The 15,502-nt window shown below is 37.3% G+C and overlaps 1 protein-coding gene across 4 annotated transcripts in view; it reads left to right on the forward strand.

Moving 5' to 3' along the window:
- TOPAZ1 (testis and ovary specific TOPAZ 1) overlaps positions 1-15,502 on the forward strand; it is a 324,534-nt gene that overhangs the window by 52,876 nt on the left and 256,156 nt on the right. For 2 of the 4 annotated variants that reach the window (XM_060683707.2, XM_087894246.1), the window contains exon 2: positions 9,036-9,093. The exons of the other annotated variants lie outside the window; for them this stretch is intronic. The gene's annotated coding sequence lies outside the window, so the exon portion shown is untranslated. The remainder of the gene's footprint in view (positions 1-9,035; positions 9,094-15,502) is intronic. 4 annotated transcript variants of the gene reach the window in all.

Below are 15,502 nucleotides of genomic sequence, written 5' to 3' on the forward strand. Positions count from 1 at the left end.
AATCCTCTGCTTCTAACATTCTTTAATAAAGCATTTCCCTCATTATCCTAAGCCACCACATCCCTGTTTTCATTTCAATCTGAAACTGGTCCATATTGTGACTCGCTGCCTACTATACTGTAGTCCCAATAGCTCATAATTTCTGAGTCATTTTCTCTCCCCTCCCCTCCCCCCTCAAATAAATTGGTATCTCATGTCAAGCGTTAAATTTTCAGCAGTTTATCTGAATAAATAATTGAAGCACAAGATTGTGCTGAGTCTATCTCTAATACAGTCAAACTATGTGATGTCCTGTCCTCTCCTGCATTTATTCCAGTGGAATTCTTGCAATGGTTATCAGATATATATTGATGGTCGTGCTCATTTGGTTCAATGAGGAAGTTATTTGATCAATACAGCTTCGGGTTCAAAAGGTTGTTTTTATTATTTACAAATATATACATGCATACGATAATGAACAGGGTGTCCTGTTACATTTTTACCCTAACTGTATGACTCAGATGTTGAGAGAGAAGTTCACGTGTTGTCTCGCTGAGAGATAGATGAGAGAGAGAGAGAGAAAAAGGGGGAAGATATCCAAGTGGTTTCTAGGTAAGAGTCCAATAAGAGAGTTCATTGGCTGATATAGTCACATGTGATGTTTGTAAAGACTTAACCCCTTCTAGTCTCTGGTGCATCATATGCAGGCAATATCTGACAGACCCCTTCTATTGCCAAGTGTGATGGAACAGTGTTCAGAAATAATAATAAACACAAGTATAAGAAAAAATAAATTATAAGTACAGTCCAACTGATTTGCAGTGGTTCCAATGTATTTCACAAGGTACAGGTTTAGTTAAGAAATTGGCAATTTGGTCCTTGGTATCGCAATGAACAAATTCAACAAAACCGTTTTTAACTAGGTCTCTCACATTTTTATAACGTATATCAATATGGGGAGATCTGAAGCTGGCATCATCCCTGACCGAAGAGGCTATGACTGACTCATTGTCCTCGTGGAGAGTGATAGGTAGTAAAGGTTGTGTCCAAATATTTGTAACTAATTCGTATATCCATGTGAGAAGTGTGCAAGCGTCTTAAGCACTGGCATGTTCAGCTTCGGCCGTGGAATTAGCAATGAAGTTTTGGCGACAAACGCGCCAGTCTATGGGACAACCATTTAGGAAGTATATAAAGCCTGATGTGCTTTTTCTTGATTTTTCATCCCCTGCCCAATCGGCATCTGAATAACAGATAAGTTCTGGGGTGACCCCTTCATCAGGTTCTAATAATAAAATCATATCTTTTGTATTATACAAATATCTGAGTAACCTTTTCATAGCAACCCAATGTTGTTCTTTAGGCTCATCTACTTGTCTAGATAAGAGATTTGTACTTAATGATATATCGGGTCTACTCCATCTGCTGATATAAAGGAGTGATCCTATGATGGATTGATATTGAGTTTTATCATGATGCTTGTTACCGTCTAGATAAGCAATTTTATTATAGTCAGTGCACATGAGTGTATCTGTGGGGTTGTAGTCTTCCATGCCACATCTTTGTAACAGGTCTTCAATCTTATCCTTTTGTGAGAAGCAAAAACCTCTATCAGTTTTAAAAATTTGTACGCCCAGATATTGGTTTATATGACCTAAGGTCTTTAAATTAACATGTTCTCTTAATTTGTTTGCAAATTGTTCGCTGGATTGTATGTTGGGCCCGATATAAATCAAATCATCAACATAGATTAAAATAATTTCTTTTCCCCTTCATAAGGTTTTGTCATTACGCACTGGTCAGATCGAATTTGATTATACCCCATTGATTTTAAAGTTTTGGTAAGACAGTCAAACCAGAGTTTGCCCGATTGTTTTAAGCCGTGTAACCCTTTGTGTAGCCTCCATGTTTTGCCGAATTCAACTTGGAATCCTGGTGCCCCATTGACATAAATTTCCTCCTCTAATGTTGCATGGAGGTATGCAGTTTGGACATCAAATTGGTAGACTTCTTGATTTGAGACAATGGCTGAAGTCAGTGCCGTTTTTACGCTTTCTGGTTTTACTGTGGGAGAGTAAGTTTCATTGTAATCTTCGGGAAAGCGTTGGGCAAAACCTTGGGCTACGAGGTGTGCTTTGTATAGATATGTGTTGTCAGGGAGTGTTTTAATTTTGTAAACCCATCAAATGCCAATCGGGTGTTTGTATTGTGGAGGTGTTGTTTTTGTGAATACTTTTAAATTTATTAAACAGTCCATTTCTTTGGACATAGCGTCCCACCATTTTAATTGTTCTGATTCCGGTAATTGGAGAATGTGTTTAAAATTTTTTGAAGTGATGGGTATTTGGTTTGTCTGGGTCACATTGTTTACATCAAATCTTTTAGGTGGGATGCCTTGTGTAATTCATTTGGATTTTCTGATGGTAGTTGTGTATCTGTATTGTTTGTTCGTGATGTAACTTTTGGTGTTGTTTGTACATGTTGAATTCTCTGTGGTGTATCTGATGTATTTGTTTCTTGGGTTAATACGTATAAGTCATTTGAGTGTATTTTGGTCCAGTTGTGGTTTTCTATGAATGTGGCTGAACGGGAAGTTATTACTGTGTTTTATGAATTGATATGCTTTTCCCGTAGGTGCATATCCTACGAAACGTAATTTTTTGGACACCTCATTCCCCTTCCGTCTGAGTGGTTTGGGGATATTGACCTATGCATAGCAGCCAAAAACGTGAAGATCTGTGAGGTGTGGTTGAGTGCCATATACAAGAAAATAGGGCGTTTGGTTAATAACCTAATTCCATGTGCAGTTAAAAGTGTAATTGATATATGCAAGGGCTTCTGCCCAATAGCTAGGGGGTATATCAGCATCTAACATGACGCTGCGCATCATGGTCTGTAATATTAGTTTAGTTTAGTTTAGTTTAGTTTATTTGATTTGTATACCGCCCTACTCCCGAAGGACTCAGGGCGGTGAACAGCCAACAATAAAATACATAAATACACAAAATTTAAAAACCCGATAAAATCAAATTAAATTATTTGGCCCAGACAAATTAAAATACCCCAATAATTTAAAAACAGATTAAAATTTACATATTTAAAAAGGGAAGAGATCAGGCCAAGCCCGCTTGATGGAATAAAAAGGTCTTCACAGCACGGCGGAAGGAGCGCAGATCCGGGATCCTCCGTATCTCCGGGGGGAGCTCATTCCAGATGGTAGGTGCCCCCACAGAGAAGGCTCTCCCCCTAGGGGCCGCCAGTCAACACTGTTTGGCTGACGGCACCCGGAGGAGTCCCTCTCTATGAGAGCGTACTGGCCGGTGGGAGGCTATTGGTGGTAGTAGGCAGTTCCGTAAATAACCAGGCCCTAAGCCATGGAGCGCTTTAAAGGTGGTAACCAAAACCTTGAAGCGCACCCGGAAGACCACCGGGAGCCAGTGCAGCTCGCGCAGGAGAGTGTTACATGGGAGCGCCATGTCGCTCCCATTACCACCCGCGCGGCCGCACTCTGCGCCAGTTGGAGCCTCCGGGTGCTCCTCAAGGGGAGCCCCATGTAGAGAGCATTACAATAGTCCAGGCAGGAGGTGACAAGGGCATGAGTGACCGTGCGTAACGAGTCCCGATCCAGAAAGGGACGCAACTGGCGAATCAGGCGGACCTGATAAAAAATCCTCCCGGTCATGACCGTCAAGTGCTCTTCTAAAGACAGCCGTGAATCCAGGAGGACGCCCAAGTTGCGAGCCCTCTCCGTGGGGGCCAATGATTCGCCATATTCCATTTTTTCTTTCACAAATCCCATTCTGCTGGGGGGTAAAAGGAGATGTTTTGTAGTGTATAATGCCTTTGGAGTCAATCCAGTTTTGAAATTGTACAGATGTGAATTCGGCTCCACAATCTGTTTGAATTTTCTTTAATTTGTTGTTGTGTTGGTTTTGTATGAGAGTTGTAAAATTTTTTTATTTTTTGAAAGGCTTGAGATTTTTCAGTAAGGGTATAGATATGTCCGAAACGACTGAAATTATTGACTAAGTTCAAAAAATATTTGCGTTTGCCCAAAGAAAGTGGGAAAGCCCTACAATGTCAACGTGTACCAATTCGTATATGTGTTTTGATTGTCTGGTGCTGGTGTGGGGAATTGGGGCTGCCTTTGATTTTGCAGTTTTACAAATCTCACAGTCAAGTTGGGTAGGGCAATCCTTAGTGCATATGCCTCGGGAGAAATTTTGAGTATTGTCTACAGCAACAGTATTGGCATGTGCTAAACATCTGTGTAATAAATGGGCACAATTATCATGTAAAGGTTCACCTATATGAGTTTGAATTTTTGTTTTTGAGGTTTGTTGGTTTTGTGATGTGGGTGAATTTGGAGAGAGGTGAGGTGTGGTGTGTTGGTCGTTATGTGAGTCAGAAGTGTCATGTGTATTGGTATGGTGAGGTGTGGTATGGTCGGGATGATTGTCAGGGTCAGGTCTCGATGAGGATTGAGGTAGTTGGGTCGTAGGTGAGGATGATGTAAAGGAATCTGGAATAAGAAAAGGTAAATCATTAGCAACAATAGTGTTATCATGTCTGGATTTTATAAAACCATGTTGATCATCAAGAGATACTTTAAAACCCACTTTACCTAATTTTGAAGTACTCAAAATATTGTGGCCAAAGATAGGTGTATAGAGCACTTGACTAATGTCCCCTATACCAGGTATAAAGATAGATCCTTCATATTCAACTGTATTGGAAGTACCATTTGCTGCTGTAATAGAAATATTGGTTGGGTGAATATCATATAATATGGATTTGTTATTGGTGGTATGGTGTATGCTTCCAGAATCGATGACCCATAGGTGTGTGGTGTCATGCAGGTTTTGTTGGGTGTTGGGAAAGATGCCAAATGTTTGGGAATCGGAGTTAGAATATATAGATTGTTCAGTATGTTGTCCCCTTCTGTCTTTATAATCTTTGTGTGTGGGACCCTTTCTAATGTAAAATTCAGTGGGCATGGAACTTTTAGGTTCAGTATGTTCTTTGATAGTATGATTTCTTTTGTTAGTCTTGTGTGTAGGGATGTATCCCCTTGTATCATGAGTGTGGGTGGTGTTGTCACCGTGTGGAGGATGGGAGTTGAAGGTATGATAATGTCCTCTATAGTTACAATGATTAAAATTATTTTGATATTGAGAGAAACTGGTGTTTCTGCCAGTTTTGGTAGAAGGGTTTGTGTGAAGAATGTGAAGGATGGGAATCATGTTTAGGGTAAAAAGGGTGGTCAAAAGAAGTAGGGTATCTATCAGTATGATAGAGTCTTCTATCTTCATCTATTAATTTGGATTTGATTTCAGCAACAGTGTACATAGGGGGGGGGGGTAAGGAGTGGAGACTATTAATGAATCCTGACCAACCAGGGATGTGTTTAATAGAATTGAAAATGATACCAATCATGACAGTTTCAGGTACAGGATGATTGCGTTGATACAGTTGTTTTTGCATGGATTCGAGGTGGAAAAGATGTTTGGCCATAGATGTGCCAGGTTTATATATGGTGCTATAAAAGTCACCGGCAAGAGTAGCGATAGTTGCAGGCGAGGGTTTGTTGTAATGTTTTTGTAAGTATTGCCATACTTCTTGTGCAGTAAAACCTGTAGGTATAGAATGAACAATATCACTTTCTAAAGTTGACATAAGAGTGGCATAAACACTATTGTGAAGGAAAGTTAAGTCAGATGACCAAGGCTTATTAGGGGGAGATTCAATTATAAGAAATGTGCCTTCTTTTAAAAGATGTAAATGAGTTTCTTGTTCCCAAGTAGGGAAATTATTACTTGAGGTTTGAATTTTTTTGGAGTTTGGTGATAAAGGTAATGGGCCATGTTGTTTAAAATGTTGCAAAACAGTTTCAATTTCTAAAGATAAATTTACATTAGTAGATAAAGACAAAGAATTATTAGTTTCAATATTTAAATCATTACAGTTTACAGTAATAGAAGGCTGAAATGAGTTACTGTCAGCAGAAATAGGTAATTGAATGTTGGATTGTTGATTGGAGTCGTTTGGTGTGAGAGAAGATGTTATAGGTGATTCAATGATAGGAGGAATAATGGAGGTGGTGGTTGTAGTTTGTTTCGGAAGAGCTGCTGCGACGGCGTCGGCTGCTGTAGAAGATAGGTTGGCTTTTGGTGCAAAGGCTGCAAAAATCATGTGAATTTGTTGTTTGGACGGGGCATCTGTAGTGTTGGAGGCGGCAGCGGCGGCATCTTTGGCGATGGGGGGAGCGAGGCGGCGGCTGCAAAGACTGAAAAGGATCTTTGTACATTGGAGACAATATTGGTATCAGTAGAAATATTTGCAGCTGCTGCAGCTGCAGCGATATAGATGGGGAGGTCTGCAGCGGCGGCAAAAATAGAAAAGTTCTAAAAATTGAAAAAGAATTGAGAGGATTCGAACTCGGTGCTCTGGATGAAGAAGGTAGGGAATCAGTCTGAATATCTCCAGTTGTGGGGTGGGTAGTAGGATGTATGGGGGTAAGGGGGTTGGTTGAGACCTTATGGTCTGAAATGGTAGACGTCATTTTGTTTAAAGTGTGGTCATATAAATTGTCGGCCATTTTGTGGACCGCATGGTGGAGTGTGGGGGGTGGCCATTTTGTCGGCCATTTTTGAAGCCATGCTTTCAGGGAAGGTGGAAGCCATATTGGAAGCAATAAAGTCAATAGGTGGGGAAGGAGGATTTTTAATATAATGGGTGTTTAAAAAGTCAGTCTGGGAATCTATAGGTTGAAGTAAAAAATTGTCGCTTACCAGGTCTGGTGAGGTTGAAAGGTTGTTTAACAGTTCAAGAGTTCTTTGAGGAGTCCAGCCTGCATTTAGTAGGCCTGTCGCATATAAAGCTTGATATAAATGCTATTTTGGAGAAGCTTGAGAAAATAAAAGTTGGTCTGAAGTTATAGGGTTGGAACATACAAGGGATTCAGAAGGTTGAAGTCCTTGATGATAGTCATGAGGTGGAGTAGAATTGAAATCGAAGCAAGATTGTTGTAAGCATGGTTCTGTTCTTTCGGTGTTCGGGTGAAGAGGAGAAAAAAAAATTGGGTCCTTTCGTAAAGAGGTTTGTACTTGCTGCGTAGCTTCAACAGAAAGTTTTTTTAGTCTTTTGGATAATGATTGGTGCTGTTTTGTTAAGGATACGGTTAATGCATCAATCTCTTGTAAAGATAGTTCATTCAGGTTCAAGGATTCCATGTTAGGAAAAATTGTTCTATGATTTTAAAATTTACAAAAAATTCATAGACCTGAGCAATAATTTTTCGTTGTCTGCTACCATTTATCAGATATATATTGATGGTCGTGCTCATTTGGTTCTATGAGGAAGTTATTTGGTCAATACAGCTTCAGGTTCAAAAGGTTGTTTTTATTATTTACAAATATATACATGCATACGATAATGAACAGGGTGTCCTGTTACATTTTTACCCTAATTGTATGACTCAGATGTTGAGAGGAGAGAGAAGTTCACGTGTTGTCTCGCTGAGAGATAGATGAGAGAGAGAGAGAGAGAGAAAAAGGGGAAGATATCCAAGTGGTTTTTAGGTAAGAGTCCAATAAGAGAGTTCATTGGCTGATATAGTCACATGTAATGTCTGTAAAGACTAAACCCCTTCTAGTCTCTGGTGCATCATATGCAGGCAATATCTGACAATGGTGTTTTCTAAAATCCTTAGAGCCAAAGATCAACAGAGCCAAGGAAGGCTTTACCTTCCTTGAAAGAATGAATGGCACTTCTCATGTGTTTGTTAGAAGTAAGCAAACAGCTACATTTTACATTTGGAATAGAGTGTTGTAAAATGTTTGACTTTTGACTTCATGAAAACATAGAATTTTTTTTTCCAAAAAGAGAATCAACTAAAACTGAACTTGTTTTTTCTCCACTGGATCAGAAGGGCTTTTTACTGTCATTTAGACAGAAATCTTATAAAATGAGTTGAAATCCAATGAAAGTAAATGAAAAGGAACAAAAGCAGTCCTCTGTATGTTTTGCTATTTGGAAATATGTTAATTCATTTTATTCCCTGGAGTATCTTCTTAACACACATAGAAAGATCCAAGTTAAAATAGGTCAATATTTTTGTGTGTAGGGATGTCTGCATGCTTTCAGAAATGTTTTGCTCTGCATTTACCTTGAGGAGACAAGTCAGGCAGGAATGAAGACATTCCCTACAGACACTTCAAGGTCTGATTCTCTTGCATATTAGCATGATGGAAAAGCCTGAAAGCTTAGCTTTGGTACTGAGCTAATCTAAATAATTTCTAATTTCTGCCCTAGAAAGTACTTTTTTTTTTCATTTAGGTAACATCCAACAAACCTATGCATGCCACTAATTATTTTAAGTCTAGATCCTCTAAGAAAACAAATTAAATATGCTACAGACTAAAATGGGATTGTGCAAACCCAATCAAATATCTTACATATTTGAAAATAACCCTCCAGTAGGATGTCCCCCTTTGCTTTTTTCCTATATTGCATTTGTCTGCTGCAAATTGCTTATCAGATGGCCATATGGAAGGCTGGGATGCTGGAAGTGGGTATGCAAGGCAGTAGAATGTGACTTCACTGGCAGGAGAAGAACCAAGGAAATGATTGCTGCTTTGTGATTAAAAAGAGATGTGGCGGTAGGTCTGAATTTCTGTATTACAGAAAAGGGAAAGGCTTCTCCTTGTTGTAATGGAGCCATTAACATCTATTAATAATGCAAACAGGGTAAGTAACTGGAGTTGGCACTCCCAAGGGATTGCATGAACCAGATGTGTAGTGTATCTTCCCGGATTTGATGGCTGCTGGGGTCGAGGGAGTCGCTGTGGTTCCTGTTTATTTCCTCTGGCTATGATTTTCTAATTTAAATGCCTCTGTCTGCTGGCTACAGTGAGCCTGCTGTGGGGGTGGGGGCGTATATGCTAGAGCAATACGATGGTGGCATGCTGGTACGGCATCCCATGCCTAAAAAGGGGTGCAGACTTCATCTGGAGCATCTCTAACTGACTCTTTCACTCTTTCCATTTTCTTTATAGAAGCCTTTTCCAAGGCAGGTGACAGAATGATTTCTCCTTTTGTTACTGTCACAGAAAGGTAAGTGCCTGTCTCTTTCTGCCTAAGAAACATTGCTGCAGAATGGAATTAATGTAAAGGAGCTGGTCCTATCCAAGCTGGCTCATTTGACACATTGGCAGTCCAAAGAAGCTTTCAGGGAAATAGCCTTTCCTCTTTTTCCACAAGTCCAATATTACAGTTTGGATCAGTTTGTTTTGCCCCAACAGCTGTCTAGATAGACCACAACGCATGGCAAACTCATTCTGTGTGTGCATATATATGTGAGCATGATTGTGTGTGCGCACACGTGTGCATGCACATTTTCTAACTATTTCAGGGTAAAGAATAATGTAGGACCAGATTTTATGAAAAAGAAAAGAAAAGGCACTTCACTGGGCTTTCTTTAAAATTCAATTTGCACTTCTTAAGAGTGTCAGTCTGAGTGCAGCTACAAAGGCTTTTGTTCTGAGTGCTAATTTTTAATAGGCTGTATATAATAGCAATTATTTGCATGATTCAGCAATGGGGAAGCATGGTTTAAGGCAAACAGCAAGTGAAAATGTCTATAGTTGCACAGCTGGGTTGCAGCATTGTTTAATGTCTTCCCAGTATAATGCATGGAATGCATTTCCGGAGACATTGTCAAAAGGCATATTTTAAAAACCCTGATCCTGTCACCATGCTTCATTTGCTCCTAGGCAGCAGGAAAATCATACTGAAAGTTCGAGAGTTCAGGGAAACAACTTCTTTAAAGGAGCAGAGTAATTTCAGTATCTGTACATGCATATTTTGTTGCACAATGTTATAGAGTGTAAAGGAAGGTCTATTGTGTTCACATCTTTCTTTTATCTTAAAGCTCTCTGTACTTGCATGCAACTGTAGAGAAATATATTGGATATCAACTAATGAAAAATGAAAGGGATATGGCCTGGAGTTATTTCTATAAAGATGATGCATAAAATATTTGCATTATATTATTTGCTTTTTTTAAAAGGACTAATTGTAATTATAGGCATAGTAGCCAGAGAATAAGGAATTGATATAATTTCTATTTATTCTGACTATACTTCCCTTTTCCTTTCGAATCCATAGGTTAAAATTGTTCCCATATAATAGTTGCATTTAAAAAATCTGTTTCATTACAGAGTCAAAAGGTTTTTTCTTTTAAATTTTGCAATTCTTTTACATATTGAATATTTTGCTCTCTTTTGCATGAAAATCTTTCTAAACTGTTTTAACTTTGTGCACATTTTTTGCAGCTTTTATCTAAAACATTATAATAGTCAAGAATATTTGTATGGCATAGGAAGATGAAACAATATTTGGGACATAAATCAAATGCAATTCTGAGTTCTTGAACATAGAATACTATAAGCAACATGAAGAAGTAAGAAAATATTTATATGTATTTTTAAACAATGTTTTAAATTGTTATATCAGTTCTGTTTTATTTTAAGTTTCAGTGATGGCTAAATTAATATCAAGTCATCAGATCAGACCTGTGGCTATTGTTGGAAAATCTTTCTCACACTAGTCTAAATATGAAACAACAGTTATGAAAAATGAGAATTATCTATTTAGACAACAAAGCGATAGAAAATATAACATGCTTATCTATCTTTATAACAGTGAGTAAAGTTAAGAGTATGCTACAATTGTTGATGATTTCTAAATTATGCATTGAAAACTGAATTTTGGGGATGGTAGATACTTAATTTCTATTGATAATCTAATACATAAAACTTTCTTACCCATTTCTGTAAATTTTCATAGAAAATAGAAAAGATTAGCTCTTTATAACTTTGCCTCTAAAATTATCTTACTGTTTGGAAAATCCAGTTTAATACCATACAGATTCAGGTATTAAGTAAAGAACACATACAGCAATTTAAAACATTGGTTTTATCTGATGCAAAAAATTAAACTTAATATTTTGTACCTCTCTGAAATTATAGATCAAGATAGGTAAAGGGCTATTCCAGGCTGATTGCTCTGGTCTTGAAATATGATCAAAATTATTAACACATTTAATGCTGCATTTTATTGTTGCATTTTGTAGCAATTTCTGTTTTGTTGTTAGTTAGGATAGAATTCTGTGTACCTTTTTAATAGTAAGGATACTTTTTATTTAAGCAAGTGTAAAATTGAAAGCAGATACTATATACCCACATCTTAAGATTTAAAGAAAATGTTATAAATTTATTACTGAAATGTAGTGAGTAGTAATAATTGTACCTGCTGGTATCTTGTCATAAGTGACTTTTTAAAATAGAACATAAATGAAAATAAAGATGTGATTTTATTTTATGTGTATGTGACACACCTATTGCTAGAAAGCTATGCTTTATAGGAAACAAAGGAAAGGAGTGCTTTCCTTTGTTGATATTTATCAACTTTTTGCTGACAATATTACTTGATCCAAAAATGTTTTTAATTATCTCCATGCATTTAGGTTTGGAATAAACAAAATTTTTAGCATGGATCCAATTTTACACAGCAGTAAGGATTACCAGCCCTGTGATAATTTTTTCCAGTACATTCTTATGCCATAAAGATTGAGTGCTTGTATATGCCATGCATACATATTTAATTTTCCAGTAGAAAAAAAGTGCAATGAAATATACTGTGTTGTCATCAAGATAAGAATCTGTATAATGATGCCACTGTCAAATTTGAATTAGCTCTTCTGTTGAGGATGGGGGAGTTTTTAAGAAATAACAAATTATTGTAACATAGGATACAAAATTCAGTTTCTATATATACAATGACTTATTTTTCAGGTAGTGATTTTCAGGGTTTTTTTTCTGGACCACTTCATGTTTTGACTACAATGAATATGCTTTCTATATCCATTTTGAAGGTTGTCAAAATAAAACTTTTCCTGCTGTTCATCCAAGAAATATATAAAATGAAATCTCATGGCAGTATATCTATGTTAGGTCATTAGGTATGTTTAATATCATGTTAAACTTGCACATTCATATTCTTTGCTTGTCATTGTGATGTTTTTATTTATTTTAGAAATGGTTATAGTGCCCAGTAACATGGTATAAATAGAATTGGTTTTATGTAAGGAGGGGGGTGGGGCTGTAACTATTAGGTACATAGGAAAACTTTGGAGTAGTTTTATTTGTAACCAACTTTGCCATTAAACAGAGTGAAGCAATAATTTTCAGTTTACAGATTTATCAAACAATTGTGAGTTTCTTCTGGCTATTACTGCTGAACTTGCCAGCTGCTCTGGGTCTTTGAAAAGTGGCTCAGGATATGCATTTACAGTCTGTCCTTGTTCTTCCAGCTAGTCTGCACCCTCAAAGGTAGGGCAGCACCAAGTTATTTTTCACTTCAGGCAGCGAATATCTCTGGCTGGTCCTTCCAAAATAAGTCCTGGTTTTGGGAATTTTTTTCTTCGAAAGCAGCAAAACGTAGGAAATTACAAATGCGTCTTAGAATTATAATTTAGTTTTTACTTCACTTCATTTATAGGTAAGTAGTGGTAAGCAGAAAGTAGACCAAGCAGCAAGGGCATCCACAGCAGTGGACATTGGCTCCAAAATGGTGGAGGTGACATGCAAGCAAACACCCTATCTCTTTCTATATTCAAGTAGTGTTAAAAGGGAGAGAGGCTTTAATTGCTTGGTCATGCTTGCTTTTTTTTGTGATCAAGGTATCTCTCCTGGCAGGTAAGTATTTTTTTTTAAGCTAATCATCATTGCTGTGGATACCCCAAGTGATTTTCTTATTTCTTATACCCCAGTTTACAAACCAGCCTCAAAATCATATAATTCTGTAAGGTAGGTTTCTTTGGAAAGTCAGCATGGATAGAAAGAAGTTGAATTCCTATCCCTACAGCCTAAGAAAATAGATTTTCTGATTCGACCGGAAGTGTCGCGGCAAGACAGTCGGGAATTAGCAGGCTCCTATGAGCCTTGCAAAATTCCGGGCTGACAAACAACTGTCGGGGGGGGGGGTGTCTTCAGACCGGATCTGTCCTGTAGGGATGGAGAAGAAGGAGCCCCTCGGGTGACCAAGAGGAACAGGCAAGTTCCTCAGAGGTCGGATGAAACACTTCAACTTGGCGGCGGGGGTGGCGGCCATAGCAGTGGCCATAAAACTGGTGCAACCAGACTAAGTTCTGAGCAGGAGCAGTAATTTGGAAAGGGTACTGGTACGGGGTGAGTGATTGCCAGCTCATAGGTAAAAAGAAAATAAATCTAAATTGTTAAAAGGTGCCCCAGCTAAGAAACAGCAGCTAATGGGCATGGGGGAATGTTAATGGAGAGAGAAAAACAAAGCGGAAGTTTAAAATGTTAAAGCCTGATTTTTGAATTAGAATGTGAGTGGAGATAATTAAATTATTAGAAGAAGAAATCCGAAATAGTTGTGAACAGGGCTGGAAATAACTTTTAAAATTTTGACCATTGAAGGAAGAACAAAGAAAAACTTAAAACTAAAGTCCTGTAACAGAAGTCTTTTAATTGGATTTAGAACTGGATTTTAAATTGGATTTTGGAGGATACAAAATTAAGAAGAAGAAGATGGAAATTGGAAAATATTGGCAATGTGGATTTAATAAATAAATGGATATTTTCTTAGTTTGCTGATTGGAATTGTGGATTGGAGATAGACATCTACGGGCGTAAAAAAACAATACAACGGTTAATTGTATTTTGGAAAAAAAACTTTTTAAAGTGATAAGAGTGGTGGGAACTTTTGAGGAGGATTTATTTTCTTTTAAGCTGTTTGATCTTGACAACCAAAGAAGGTGGATTATAATAAAACTTAAAACTGGAACAATGACAACCCAGAAACAACAAAATGGCGCAGGAACTAATTGAAAGGATTAAAATGATGCGTATATCATTCAAATTGGAATTAAATGAAATGATTATAATGATGCATGGAAAACCTAAGCCTGATGAACTAGAGACTGTGTTAGAACATATCCAAGTGAATAAAGAAACTATGAATGAGAAGCAAGAAATTAATATTGAAGATAAAGACATTGATTAGGATTATGTGGAGAGTAACAATGAAAAAAAAAGAGAGGAGTTAGGAGAAAATTAATTGGAAAAAGGAAACAAAGGGAAGAAAAGGAAAGGGGAAAAGATTAGGATCAAGGGTGAAATTTAAAGATTACATTGGGATTAACAATGATAAAAATAGGGTGGAAAGAGACAAGGTGTCAAGTCCAGCCATGGCTTGCCACACAAAACACCATGATCATGCTATGATTTAAGGGGGGGATGGGCACCGGGTGGCTAGGCGTCAGTAATGGTGAGGGCGATTTACATGGTTGTGGTGGTGGTGGTACTGCGTACGAAGACAGGTTGGGAATATACCTCCAGATGATGGATCGGCAGCATTGTGGCTTCGGGAGCAGCATCATCCCGGTTAGAGCAAGCAGGAAGTGGCTGCCGAAATACAAAACAGATGAGATGCGCTGACGGAGTGGGGCGTGGAAGGCATAGCTTATTTAAGCAGCGCTGAGTGGCGTTTGCTCTCAGCGCTGACTTTACACTATTCGTACTTGTCTTTTCCTGATCTCCGTGTAAAGCTAATAAACAAGCATTGATCACTTAACCCGATGGACTGGCTTTGGTTGACTCAGCGTTTGCCTGATGTGGATTGGAAAGCCGAGACAAGGAGAGAAAGAAGAGGGGAAGAGACAAAACACAAAAAAATCAAATGATTACACTGGGATCAACAGTAGGAAAATAAGAAAGGGGAAAGGGGGAAAAAGGAGCAGAGCAGATTGGAAATACAGGACAAATCAGGAGAGTAAGGGACTTTAAAATTAGGAGAAAAAAAAGGAAAAAGAAAAAAAAAATAAGAGAATGGGAAAAAGGGAGAAAGGAGTGGTTAATGTAAAGGAAAAGAAAATATGTTTTATATTTAGAACTATAAATGAATTGAAGTAAGATCTATAATTATAAATGAATTGTAGTAAGTTTAATGTTTGTGATTGTAATACTTGGAATGTCTTTAATAGTAAATAATGGAATTCAGCTAAAGCATTTGAAATTGTATTGTGAAAAGGAATTAATGGATTATTAAATAAGAGGGAAAGGGAAAGGGAAAAGATGAAAATTGACTTTGTTTACTGTTTAACATGAAGAAAGACACTTAGCAATAATTGAAATTAACTTTTAAGAGGGGGAAATATTACTGATTATGATTATTTTTAATCATATTATTATTTTAAAGTTTATTATGAAGAGATGTAGATAATATACTGTATATATATTTGAAAAAGCAATGGAAAACGGTTTATTTTAAAAAACTAGAATTGAGAAATAGAAATGAATGACTTTAATGTTATATACTTAAATGAATTGTAGTATATTTGATTGTAGTATTTGGATAAGCTGATAAAGGAAAGAAATGGAAAAGAGGGAAGGAAATGGATTATATATGTAAAATTGTATGTATATTAATATTTATAATT

This window comes from Pantherophis guttatus, chromosome 4 (genome assembly GCF_059756535.1).
Source record: "Pantherophis guttatus breed Tessera chromosome 4, ASM5975653v1, whole genome shotgun sequence".
NCBI classification, from domain to species: domain Eukaryota; kingdom Metazoa; phylum Chordata; class Lepidosauria; order Squamata; family Colubridae; genus Pantherophis; species Pantherophis guttatus.